This window comes from Panthera tigris, chromosome F2 (assembly GCF_018350195.1).
Source record: "Panthera tigris isolate Pti1 chromosome F2, P.tigris_Pti1_mat1.1, whole genome shotgun sequence".
Lineage (NCBI taxonomy): Eukaryota > Metazoa > Chordata > Mammalia > Carnivora > Felidae > Panthera > Panthera tigris.
In genome coordinates, this window is record NC_056676.1 from 74595071 (window position 1) to 74609575 (window position 14505).

The 14505-nt window shown below is 38.3% G+C and overlaps 1 pseudogene; it reads right to left on the reverse strand.

Moving 5' to 3' along the window:
- Positions 1–780: 780 nt before the first annotated feature.
- LOC102950924 lies at positions 781–8673 on the reverse strand (annotated as a pseudogene).
- Positions 8674–14505: the final 5832 nt, after the last annotated feature.

Sequence of the window (14505 nt, forward strand, 5' to 3'; positions counted from 1 at the left end):
GAGACTAAGAGAGTCTGAAGCCAGGTCATGGCTTCAGGGTCCACAGCCCAGACTAAGTAAGGACTGTGGCCTATTACTAAATGTATGGGTGGGTGTGACTCCTCCCGGTCCCTTAGCATATGGTGCTGGTGACAACCAAATGGGTCTGTAGCCTAGTCTGCAGGGGCACAGAGCTGTTTCTGGGTCTGCAGCCAGGACCAGTCAGTTAGCCACCTGGGTGCGGGCTCTTGGTCTTGGACTCTACCCAGGTATCACAATGTTCGACCTGGGTCCCAAGGCTCCCACAAAGGCACTTTTGTCCAAGGATTGATGCCAAATCACTGTGCCGCAGGTGGATACAAGCAGAGAACTTTGAATCCCACCATCTTGACAACACCATCTAAAACTGTTTTCATTTATTACTTATTTTAAATTTTTTTGGTAGTTCTCTGGTTTTACTTTTTTTTTATGTTTATTTATTTTTGAGAGAGAGAGAGAGAGAGAGAGAGAGAGAGAGAGAGAGAGAGAGATTGGAGATGAGCCAGGGAGGGGCAGAGAGAGAGAGAGAGATACAGAATCCAAAGCAGGCTTTAGGTTCTGAGCTGTCAGCACAGAGCCTGACGCGGGGCTCGAACCCACGAACTGTGAGATCATGACCTGAGCCAAAGACAGATGCTCAACCAACTGAGCCACTTAGGTGCCCGTAGTTCTTTGGTTTTATTAACACAAATACTACACACACATAAGCTAAGCTGTGTATTCATTTTCTTTGCTGTGCAGCCCAGCATTGGAACTGGTGACTCAGATGGCCAGCGAGGCTGCTCTTTCCACAATGGCCTTGCGGTTCTTGGAGGAGACATCGGGGGCAAGCTCTGTACAGTAAGATTTGTTGCACATCAGCAGGTCTTCAAGCTCCTTGACATCGTGGACTGGGAAATTCCAGAAGCCACCAGGCAGCATGTGCTTTGTTTCCTGGTTGCTCCCATAATCAATGTTGAGCATCAAAATCTGGCCCTTGAATCTTCTGTGCACCCTATCGTCAATGCCTCTGGGTTTCCACCACTTGTGCTTCATTTTGACATATTTTTTCTGACTGGGGCAGGATGAAGTTCTTGGTCCTCTCTTTAACGATCTTGGGCTTCACCAGAGGTCTGAGGGCAGCCGTGATGCCGAGTAGGAGATGGCCACTACCTCTGCAGACTGCCCCAAGGAAGGGATAAAACTGTGTCTTTAAATCTCTGATTGATTTCAAGGTTTCTCTGGGTCTTTTGCTTTCAGCTGATGATTTTAATTTTTAAAACTGTTGTTTGAAATTTTTGGTTTGATGTTCCTTGTTTGGTTTCTTTTATACTTATCCCATTTAGAGTTTTCTCAGTTTATCAGACCTTTCATTTTTTCAAATAATTTTCCTGCCCTAGTGTTACTCTCCTTTCTCTCTAGACATTTAATTGCTCAAATTTTACGCCATTTTCTTTTTATTCTATCAAAAATTCTGGTGGTTCTTTTCTCCTCTTTCTTTTGTTCTTCTGTTCTTTGCCTAGCCTAAAACTGACAGCATTTGAAAGCCATCTTATTTTGTTCTGTTGTTATATAAAGATTATTTTGGCTCTTCTGGGTCCTTTGGATTGCCACATAAATTTTAGAATCAATTTGTCAATGCTAGGAAAACAATCTTGTTCAAGTCACATTGAATCAATAGATGAATATATATTTAGTAACCATATGGTAATCATCAATAAAGAGAATAAAAATATGTGCTTTTTTAGCAAAACAATAAAAAAGGGGATATATTTTTATCAACCTCACAAAGTAAGAAGGGGAAAGAGGCAATTAGAAAAGGATAGTCATCCGGAAAAAAGGATTAGTGGATAGACATATATCTGAGTATGCCTGTAATCACAACACATAAACTAATTAACCTTTTAACGAAGGTTATCAATAACAATAATAATAAGAAAACTATCTATTTCTACCTCTTATTGATCACAAGAGACCCACCTAAAATAAAGTTGCAGAGTAAATGAGATATAAGTAAGAAAATGTAGAAGGTGCATATCCTAAGTAAGGGAATGTTGACAAAGGCATATCATTATTTTAAAAAGTTGAACTTAAAAGTAATAGCATTAATAAGAATGGATGTTCACTCCTTAATATTAAAAATAACAACAGTATTTGGCACATAGTGGACATCAATTATTATCTCTTGAAGTAATAAATGAATACAGCAAGAGGGAAAAAAAACCATGATTTTATGCTTCTCTAAAGAAACTGATAGATCAAGAATATTGAAGAACTGGAAAGTAGATAAATTATTTAATTATTTGAATAATACAATGAATGTAATGTAAAACTCTACACCCAACAAATAGAGATAGGATTGTTTTTATGCACACATGGTCTCTTTAAAAAACTTGACCATAGACTAAGTCACAAAGAAAGGCTTATAGTCTTAAGAAATTCTAAAAATCTTTATTGTAAATAAGAATCACCTGTTAAGCTTCTTAAGCCACAAGATAGCTGGCTTCAATTCCTAGAGATTCTGATTCAGTAGATTGAGGTGCAGCTTAAGAATTTACATTTCTGGGGCACCTGGGTGGCTCAGGCGGTTAAGCGTCAGACTCTTGATTTCAGCTCAGGTTATGATCTCGCAGTTCATGGGACTGAGGCCCTCATCAGGGCTCTGACAGTGCAGCGCCTGCTTGGGATTCTCTCTCTCTCGGCCTCTCTCTCTCTCTCTCTGCCATTCCCCTGCTCATGTGCACGCATGCTCCCCCCCAAAAGAAATAAGTATTTTTTTAAAAAAGAATTTACATTTCTAATAACTGTTGGCTGATGACATGGTACAAGTCCCTGGACCACACTTTGATAGCATATTCTCTGGCAACAATATAAATGACTTCAAAATCAGTAACGGAAATGTATCTTAAAGAGAAAAAAAAAAGCATGTGCCTAAACATTTTTTTGAAAGCTATCTTTAATTACTCAGGGGTTAAGAAAAATATCACAATGAAAATTGCAAGATATTTTGAAATGAACTATAAAGCAGTTAAATCAAAACCTCAGAGATTAAGTCAATGTGATATTTAGAAGTATATGACCTGATATGTATTTATTTATGAGAATCAACAATATAGGAATTAAATGAGTTATAGTTTCAATTCAAGAAGTCAGAAACAAACAAACAAAAATAGTTCTATTTCTGGTAACGAAGACCTACCTTGTAGCAGTCTAAAACTCCTGCTGAGAACATAGAGAATAGATGGACAAAATACAAAAATAATTTGAATGTACCAAGGAGTCACTTATGGAGCTAGAATTAGGACCATAGAGAGAAGGGAAATGCATTGGGGTAAATCCAATATTTTATGTCACTTTTTCCTGCAAGGCATTCATAGATTTTTACATATTCCAGGCTAAGAAGTTTAGCAAAAAGAGAATGCTAAGGAGTAGAGAAACTAATCATAACTTTGGCACCCTCTTGGGGCAAGAGAGAATGACATAGACTTTATGGCTATGGAAATAACCAATATTTAAGAAGCAAAATTGCCACAGATTAGGAAATGCGCAGTACAGAGCCTGGTAGCCTCACCTTTGATCACTCAAGACATTTGCTGATTCATCTGTGCAGAAAATCAAAAGATTGCAGCCAGGAGATGGACGAGCTGAACAGCTAAATGGAGCATCATGTTGGGGCTATTTATAACTTAGATTTCTTGGTGACCAAGAAAAAGGAGTGCTGATAAATAATCAAGATGTCCTCCAGGTATTTATAAATGTATCATTATATATTCCTAGGGAGAAGAGCAAAGAAAAAAAGTAAATTAGGTTTTATAAAGAGTGAAACCTAGTTTCAGACAAACTTAATTGATTATGATAAACTCATAAACTAACCAAACTGACATATGTAGAATACTGAAACCAGAAATTTCAAGAAACACAATCTTTTCAAGAACCTATCCAATGTTTACAAAAATTAATCAAATGATGGACGATAGACTAGTCTCAGCAAATGTCAAATATTAACACAATTTAGAATTCATTCTCTGCCTACATGGGAAATAAGCTAGAAAGCAGCAACACATAGAAATATTCTTATCTATTTGGAAATTAACACATATGCTTATAAATAATATATGAATCAATATAGTAATCCTGAAGGAAATCAAAAACACTTTGAGGTGGATGTAATGAACATATGTCTGTCAGAAGTTGTGAGATCTCGTTAAAGTATACTTACAGCTAAGTTCATAACCTTAAATACACATAATAGAAAAGAAGAAAGGTGGGAATTCAAAGATCTAAAATTTCATCTCAGGAATTTTGACAAAAAAAGGGGGGGGGGCACAATTAAAATTTCTCCTAGGAGGAAATAAGATGGAGATCAAAACAGAAATTAATAATAGGAAACATGAAGGAGAGAAAATAGACAGACATAAGCTATTCTTTGAAATGAAGAAAAAAAATGATAAGCATTTTGAAAAACTTACCAAGAAAATGATGGTACAAATTACAAACATTAGGGCCATAAAAGGGGATGTCACCACAAATCTGACAGACATTAATGTGACAAGAGGATAAAATAAATGACATTTTTCCCAACAGACTTGAAAATTTATATTAAAGAGACAAATCCTAAAACTTTCTAAAACTGACACAGAGAATATAGAAAATACAAATAATCCTAAATCTTCCTATTTTATTTGTTGTTTGTTTGTTATTATTTTATATGTCCATTAATAATCTTATAAGACTGATAATGAGGGCAATGAATTCTTCCAGCAGTTTAAGGAAGAAAAACTGAACTACACATAAATTCTTCTAGATAACCATAAAAAAAGAAATCCCTTTCACTTCATTTTATCATATCAGCACAACCTTGATACCAAAGCCCAGTAAGAATATCTTCAGAAAGAAAAATTACAGGTTAATATGCCTAAAAATGATGATAATTCCATATTCTTAGGCAACAAACTTGTTGGCTAAATTTTAACACTGTAACCAAATTAGGAATAAAACAAATTTCCCTTACTGCCACATGAAATCTATAAGGAAAGGCACATATACACTTCATAAATAGTATTGTTAATGATGGAATGTAGAAAACTTCCCTTCATAAAATTGGAAAAAAAGACAATGATGCTCAACAACATTTCTATTAAATAATTTACAGAAAGTCCTACAAGTCCTATAAGTTCAAGATCAAATAAATTCAAAATGGCAAATAAGCATGGGAAAAGATCTAAAAATAGCTTGTATCAGGCAATTGTAAATTGCCTAGTAAAATAAATAAGTGTATGCTAAAGACATAGCATTATTTGTTATGTATTTGTCAAAACCTATAGAATTTTATAGCACAGAAAGTGAAGCATAATGTTGAAAAAACATTTTTTTTTAATTTACAAGATCGGGACATCCCAAGACAGAATGCAGACTATGACAAAAGAATCTAAGTGTATTACAAATGTATGAGACAATCTCAGTAAAGGCGTACAAGTGAACAGTTGTGATATTACTGTAACATATTGGAGCAATTAAGTAAATGGATGATAAAAGGAGTCCGGTTTTCCACTGTTGGAGTTAGGATTTACAGGTAAACAAGTCAAGAAGTTAGAATGATCCATGCAATCATGGATTCGAATTGGAAACATCAGTATGAACTCACGTTTAGTTCAGTTTGGTCAGTGGTGCTGAGCCAATCTGATATCCATGAGAAAACAAAGTCAAAACTGAGTGATGAGACAAACCTTGACTCCCACCTGACATTATATGAAAATTCACTTCTCCAAGTGGATTGTTGATCTATATGTCAATTGTGAAAGGTAAAACAATAAAGCTCTTGGCTGTGGAAAGATTTCGTAAATCAGATACAAAAGCCACTAGTAGGAAAAAGCTAAAGAATTAGACTACATTAAAATTAAGAATGTAAGTTTCCACCAGAAAGTCACTAGGTAAAAGAAGATATTTGCAAGAAATGGATTTGACAAACACCTGATCCAGAATCGCAAATGGGGCTTAAAATCTATAAGTGAAAGACAAACAACCCAATATAAAAATGGATAAAAGATTTGAACAGGTACTTTAGAAGAGGAGATATCCAAATAGCAATAAGCAATGAAAAAGTGCTCAATAAATAACTCATTAGTGCTGGGGAGGTCACAGAGAGGATGTGACTGCTGGTTGAATTGTGAGTTGGATCCCAACCATTGGAGGCTCCTCATTCCTTTCCCTGTCCTTGGAGTGTGCATTCCACTGGTCTTCCCTGCTTCCAGAAGCTGCCCCAAGGACCCAGCCTTAGACAGAGATGTGGTTGTGGTGAGACCATCTGGAAGGTACCCGTGACTGAAACTAGTTAAGCCCTTTACATGCACTTAAGATTTGACAGACAGATACAGAGATCTGCTCCTCTCGTAACATGCAAGGCAAGTAAGTTCCCTGCTTCTGAAACCTGCCACCTTCCAATCTGGAGGAGCTCACCTCTTTCTTCAGTCTCTCCCTGCCCTCCAAGTACAGGGGCCAGTTTCACATCAACCCAGGAAGGTCCATAGGAGGTTGCAAACCAACAATTAGAAGCATGTGAATCCAAACCAAGTGAGATATCACTACCTGCCACCAGAATGCCTAATGTTAAAAAAAAAAAAGTCTAACTATAGAATCTATAGTTAGGGAGGTGAAGCAATTGTAACTCTCATTTCATTTTGGAAAAATGTTTGGCAGTATCTGCTGAAGTTGAATATACACTTCAACTATGACCCAACATTTTCACTTCTAGACACTCAGTACAAGTGCATACCAGTGAACAACAAAAGTCAAGTGCAAGGATATTCATAGCAACTATTTAACTTTTGAGAAATGGAAATTCCCATCAGTAATAGAATGGGTAAAGAAATCAATGTGTATTATTTATCAAAAGGAATATTATATATCAATGAAAATGAATAAATTACATATACACGTGACAACATGAGTTAATATCACAACACAATATTGGATTAAAGAAGCCAGACAAAAAGGAGAATATGTTCTATGATTCCATCAATATGCCTTGTAAAAGTAGACAAAACCAACTTGTGTTGGTAGAAGTCAGGATGGTGACAACTGCCACAAAGGAGAGCAAAAGAATGACTTAGGGGGGAACTAGGAGGGTTTCTGGGGCTGGTGATTGTTCTATTTCCTGATCTATGCTGTGGTTACATGCATGTGCTCATATTTTGAAAGTTCACTCAGCTTGTGCTCATAATTTGGGCACTTTCTGTATGCACAAGAAACTTCAGTAGAAAAAAAATATCAATGCTAGAAAAAAGGCATAACTTAAAGAATGTAGAGGCCACAAATGATAGAGATAGGAGCAAAAACTAATGTGGGAACAAAAAGGGTAAAGAAAATCAATAACCAAAGTTGCTTTTGAGGGAAAAAAATAAAACAACAATAAGAAGGCAAACCTGTAGCAAATCTGCCCAAGAGATAAAGGGGAATAATTTTTTAAAAGAATAAATCTCAATCCAGAATTAAAGGGTTTTTTTTTTTTAAAAGAATATTTTCTTAGTCCTTCCCAGCTTGTGCTATAAAGCTGTGTTTATTTGAGACTTCCATTTTCAAGTGCTTTTAAACTAGATGAGGTTTATTTTCATCTTTCTTTTCCTTAATTCCAAAGGCAATGGTCTACTGTTTGTGACTCAACATTCTGGATTTGCATAATAGAAAACATGCAATTCTTTTTAGAATCTCAAGAGAAATATTTTAACACATTTGTCCTTTTCAGCATCATTACCAGTTATGACACTAACATCATGAAAAATACTAATACTCATTCTAAAATAGTCACAAATATTGAGTTTGACTTGTAATACATTACCTTCTATTCAACAAGAGCTATGCATTTAGCCCTTGGTTTTCATTTGTAATTTATTGATTGCATCAGCATATACTGAGTTTCTAGTAAATGCTGGCCACAGGTCTAGACCCTACAATGCAACAGTGCATAAAACACGACCCCTTCTCAGGGAGCCTGGGTGGCTCAGTTGGTTGAGTGACCTCAGCTCAGGTCATGATCTCATGGTTTGTGAGTTTGATCCCCACATCGGGCTCTGCGCTGATAGCTTGGAGCCTGAAGCCTGCTTCGGATTCTGTGTCTCCCTCTCTCTCTGCCCCTCCCTGACTCATGCTCTGTCTCTCTCTCTTTCTCAAAAATAAACATTAAAAAAAATGATCCCTTCTCTAAAAAGCTCTATTTCCAGAGGGCAAAGACAGGACACACATAAACAATTATGTTGGCAATTATGTGCCAACAAAAAAATAAGTGTGGGGTCATATGGAGGCTCAGAGGAGAAAATAATTAAGTTTGTTTAGAGGACAAGCTGAATACCGCAGGAAAAATTAGCATGCTGTCCTCAGCAGGTACACGGTGTGTAGGAAGGCCCAGAGACAAGTGTGGGACTGTTCAAAGGGCTCTATCCGTGAAAGACCTAGCAAGCCGTGTTAAGATGCTCAGCTGCAGCCTACAGGCAGAGGAGGGCCCCAGAGGCTCGTACACAGTTAGGTGACGAGGTCCAATTTGATTTTGAAAGACAACATTTTCATTTTGCTTTCCAGGTCCTTTGAGTGTCTCCCACCACTAGGCCGCACCATGAATATCTTCACATATCCCTGATTTGGGCCTTGCAATGTTCCATATTTAGTCTGCTTTTCAAACACCATCTGCCGACATAAAACTCACGTGTTCATGGAACCAATCGTGACCCTCTGTCGTAGCTAGTTTCTCCCCCCACGGTACTTGCATGTTGACGTGCACTTACACTGTTATAAGATCCACCCCGCTGAATTATATTTCCGTATAGGTCATGTCCACTGGAACTTGGGATCTCAGATAATGGTGGGCCCCGTCTTACTTGTAGCCTTAGTGCCCTGAAGAGTTCTAAGTACATATGGGTATTTCATCAAAGTTTATCAAATGTAAATCTCAGTCATACAGTTTAAGCAAATGGTCTATCAAATAACTGTAACCAGCCAGATGAATTTTTATATTGTGAAATATTCAACACTATTTCTGTTTGATGATTTTAAAGTTGTTTTTTAAATCAGTATCTGCCTATATTGAAAAAAAAGTCATAAATGCTTTAAAAAGAAGAAAAGATTCTAACACTTGCTGGTCACTAACTAGAAGCTAGCCTATGCTAGGAGTATTATATGCTGGGTGATGGCTAATTTCATGTGTCATCTTGGCTAGGCTTTAGTGCCCACTCAGTTGATCATGTGTCAGTCTAGATGTTGCTGTGAAGGGATTTTTTTAGGTGTAATTAACATTTAATTGGAAGACTTTGAGTAAAGCAGGTTACCCTCTATAATGTAGGTGGGCTTTTAATTTTTATTATTTATTAAATTATTAATATTAAATTATTAAATATTAATATTAAATATAAAAATATTATTAAAATATTAAATTATTAAATAATATTTATTATTTAATTATTATCATTTAATTAGGTGAAGGGCTTACAAAAAAGACTTAGGTTCCTCAAGGAGAAAGGAATTCTGCCTTGGGACTCAAGACTGCAACAGCAAAAGTACTCTTTCTGGAATTTCCACCTTTCCAGCCTGCTTGAAATTCTGGACTTTTAGTACCCACAGTCGTGTGAGCCAGCTACCTGAAATCTCCCTCATACCCCTGTCGTCTCCCTTCTCTGCTTCCCTGGAAAACTCTGACCAGTACAACATGATATCATTTAACCACCACAACCAGCTTCAGAGCAGTATCATTCTCATTTTCACAAAGTCATTGAGCGTCAGAAAGTTTAAGTGTCTTGCAGAGCCAATATGGCCGACACTACTATGGTCCACCTACATCCATTCCCCACAGGGTGACTACATAGTCTGATTTCCCTGAGACTGTCCTGGTTTCAGGATGTAGGATGCCCTTAGGCCCGGGAATAACCATCATTTGGTCATCCAGGGGAAGTGTATTTCCTGCCCTTGAGCGAAGCTATGTGACTTGCTTTGATCAATACCATGGGAGAAGAAATGGGCTGTGAGTTGCTTCTGGATGGAAGTATCAAATCACCAGTGCTTAACCCTCCAGCCTTCTCCTCCACTGCAGCGGCGATGGGCGATGACTGTGTTGAACTGGAGATGAACGCTGAGCCATTATGCGGGATACTTGCCCCCAAATATCTCCCTGAACACCACTACCTGACTCTGTTAAGCCACTGAGATTTTGGTGATTTTTCATTTCGTTTCGTTTTGTTACTTTACTTCTGGTTATGCTGCTCTGTCTTGAATAGTGGAGGGGAGGGGTCTATAGTTTTTCCATAGCTACCCTATAATCAGGAAAAGGCAGTTTTTGTTTATCTTAAGTAGATTGGTTGAGGAAGGAAACTTGTATATCTTTATACACAAAGAAAAAGGGGCTAGTTGAGAAACACAGACCACTGATGTCAGAGAAAGAAAGTTCTGGAGGGCAGGTGTGATTGGAAAATGTGGTTGGAGAAGGAGGTGCGGAGAAAGCAAGGCTTGCACCAGAGACTGAGAATGGACAGCTCTTTCTCCGAGGGTCTGGGGAGCAGCTGAAGGACAGTGACCCTCGTAGGGTGAGGGAGGAGAAGTTGCCATAAATGCCATTGCTCTCAGAGGAGTGCTAGACAGGGAATCCTTGGTTAAAAACCTTCAATAAGTCTTTATTTTTCCTCAAAGCCTATAAAGTAAAGGTGTGGGCAACATGTTCACTGAGATTTGACATTTTATGATTGTGGAAATTCTACTCGATAGCATTACAAATACACTTAGATTTCCTTCATCACCAGAAAGTGAAAAACAGAAAATCTAAGATCAACTCAAAGACCAGGCACAATAAGGAGGCACTAGCAAGTGTGTTAGGGCTTTTAATCAGCAGAATTCATCATGGTAACTGTGAACGGCTTTGTAGAGTCTGATCTCCAATTGGCCTCCTTAACTAGATGTGTATCATAAAAGACTTGACTGGTAGTTTGTCGATAAGAATAGACAAGGGTAATTTAATAATTAGAGACAGTAAATGTTCTTTCCTGAAAGTGAGGCAGATATGAGGCAAAACAGTATGAGAACAACCCAATCCCATCCAAGGGTTTGAAGCTCCTTCACCCAATGGTCAGGAGAAAGTCCACGCCTTTGACAGCTCTCTGCGTCTGAATCTGAGAGCCACCGCCTATACGTAGGTGTCCCTTAGCACCCCATTGCTGCCCCCACCCAGGTGGACTTGAGTGTTTTCTATTGTCTCTGCATTTTAACAGGAATTTAAGTGAACACTTTCCTAAAAACGTAGTTGACGTTTTTACATTGTATACCTTAATATTTGGATATGCAGATTTATTTGTGGTGAATTCCCAGATGTCAGAGTTGAAAGAGTTCCTTCCAGATGAATCAACACACTCAGAGAGATGAAGTATTTTATCCAAAGTCAAACAACAGTTTATTTGCTAACATTCGATGCATGCACAGTGCTAGGGGCTGGGGATATAAGAGGCATAGAACATGTTTGGTACTCTGTGGCGAGGCTAGCACTGCATCTTAACCATGAACTGGTTCTCTGGGCCAGGGAAGAGAGATCAACTTCTTCTGCCTGAAATGCCTCTTGTCAGAAAGGAAATTTGCAGAAAGAAAATGCATTTAATGAACATTAAATGGAGAAGGGAGAAGGGCATTATGAGCAGAGAGGGATCGTATGTGAAGACCTATAGTGTGGAATTCTTTGGAAGCAGAGTTTTAGCGTGTTTGAGAGTCTTGACTACACATTACAATAATGCAGGAAACTTTCAACAAAATACGGATGCCGAGCCCATCCCAGAGCTTCTGTTCTATTGATATTCAAACATCTTCATACTTCTCAATAATAAATATTGAGTATATCAATTCCTTGTAAAATGAAGAACCTTCTCACAAAAGTCTGAAATATGAATTGAATGTTAAAAGCCTTCTTATCTTCTTATCCGCTCTCATGATTTTACAAAGAAGATAAAGACTAAAGAGAATTTACTTGCTCATAAAATACCAAGAATTTCCATCAAAGCTGGCATGTTCTCAAAAACAGTTTTTGTTTTCTCTTCTTACAGAATTGGTGATACAGACTGGGGCTCCCTGAGGGTTTACTGACTCACAACATTTATTTTAGAGCATGAGAATATGAAACCTGGTAACTACCCGTTTTTAGCCAGTATCTGCACGACAGGTCAACTAAGCCTAGTGTGGTCTTGGTTCAACCAGACTTCCCTCAGAAAAAGCTGTTTCCACTGAGTATTAGTCAGCCTGGGCTGACATAACAACACCACAAATTGGGTGGCTTAAGGAACAGAAATGTTCTCGTAGTTCAAGCTTGTGTTTTTCATTGTGATGCATGCGAATCTTTAAGGGAGGATTTTAAAAGGAGGTGAGAGTCAACTCCGTTTTGATTATTTATCACGGGATTTTCCACTTGTATATGAACGCCTTAAACTTGAAGGATTAGGGTGTGTTGTGTCTAACTACGCCTTGGAAGTCTTGCTCATGCCTGCCTGGCAGACAGCAAGCTATGAAGCCAGCTCTGTGCACAAATTCATTTGTTGTTTTCCTTCCTGTATGATGTAGAGTTAAAAAAATAAAAACAGAGTTATCAAATGCCCTAAGTATTCAATTCTGGACTGTTTAAAAAAGACTCATAACAGCCAACACAAAATAGAGAAAGCATTTGGACTTTGGAATAGACAGAACAGATTTCAAATCCCGGCTCTCTCCCATGCTCTGAGGGAATGTGGAAGTTGTATAAACCCTCCCTGAGCCTCAGTTGCCCTGTCTGCAGATTGCAGTTATAAATACTAGCTTCATGTGTACCGTGAAAATCAAACGTATCCATTCAACGCCCTCTGAACACCTAACCAGTACCAGTATTTACAATATTTGTGAACTAGCCAACTACGGTCACTGCCCAATCAAAAGAGATGCTGCCCATTAAAACACAAAACACAATTAGGGTGCCTGGGTGGCTCAGTCGGTTGAGTGTCCGGCTTTGGCTCAGTTCATGAACTCTATAATTCGTGGGTTCAGGCCCCTGTGGGGCCCTGGGCTAACAGCTGGGAGCCTGGAGCCTGTTTCGGATCCTGTGTCTCCCTCTCTCTCTCTGCCCCTCCCTCCTCACACTCTGTCTCTGTCTCTATCTCAAAAATAAACATTACAAAAAAATTATAAAAAATAAAGACAAAACAAAATTAAAACAAAACAAAACAACAACAAAAACAAAAACACAACCAAAAAACTATAGGTAAACTTGAGCTGCATACAGCACTGGCTTGAATGAGCATAGGTATAGGTGCTAGAAATAAATACAGCAATTAATGGGACAGGGCCATACCTTCTGGACCTCGAGAGACCCAGAGTCCTCTGAGAGCACCTCAGGCATGGAACAGAATGAATGCAGTATGGTATTCTGGACAGTAGGACCGAAGATATGTCATGGTTGATAATGCCTGGCACAGAGCTTATTACACAGAGGACACTCTCCTTTCCACTGGCCTTGATCGGAAAATCAGTCTTTAGTATGGTGAGATCAAGCCTCATTTCATTTAGCCAAACAGAGGAAAAAAGAAAAATCAGGAGACAGAAAATACTGCTAAGGTTATGAATAAAATGAGACCAGTCAAAAAATCTCAATCATTCAAGGCTTCAGCTTGCTCCACACTGCACTAGCTGAACATCCTACTGTATACTCAAATGTAATTTCTCAGTTACCCCAACACAAATAGTGTTCATCATCGAAGACTAACGATCGCCCCTGATTTCTAGTGATTCAGACATCACAGTATTTATTTGTGTTATCTAATCCTCTTTGAACTCCCTGTGAAGATAATACTATCTCTAGTTTAGCAGGTAAAAACTGGAGGTGAGAGAGGTGAAGTGAATTGGCCAAGGTCACTTGACAAAGTCACCATCTTGACCTAGGATTAAGATTACACAGCCCAATCCCCTCCCTTTTTCTCATACGAAGACCCATTAAAACAAAAGGGCAAAGACTCTCCTAAAATGGGGCAGCATCATAGGACAATGGAATCTCAGTCTTAAAGAGGAACAATGTCATACTATGAAAAGTTCTAAGGAAGGAAATAGGTTGCAGTATCAGAAATATGATGACTTTGATAATGCTTCCCATTATGTGCATAAGGTGGGGAGAGAGATGAGATACGTGTCAGGAAAGGGGGATTTTAGCATTATCCTTGTATGTATAGTGGTTGATAATCTGCACTGTTAGAAAAGAAAAAAAAAACATCTGAAATGCTACCAACTTGGATTTCTTGGGTTGAATGTAACACAGATATACACCTTTTAAATACAGGTGTTACTAAACAGAGAAAGAGGAAACAGTCTTTATGATTGCATGTTCAGACACCAAAATCGATCCAGAGGCCTCTCATCTCAGGGTCTGATGTGGAAGTCATACACATTGTCTACACAGCAGCAACAAGACAGGAAATGCGGAAAGCTCAGCAATCATAAAGCCCAGCCTGTGGTGGTTAATAGAGTGCTGAGTGGGGC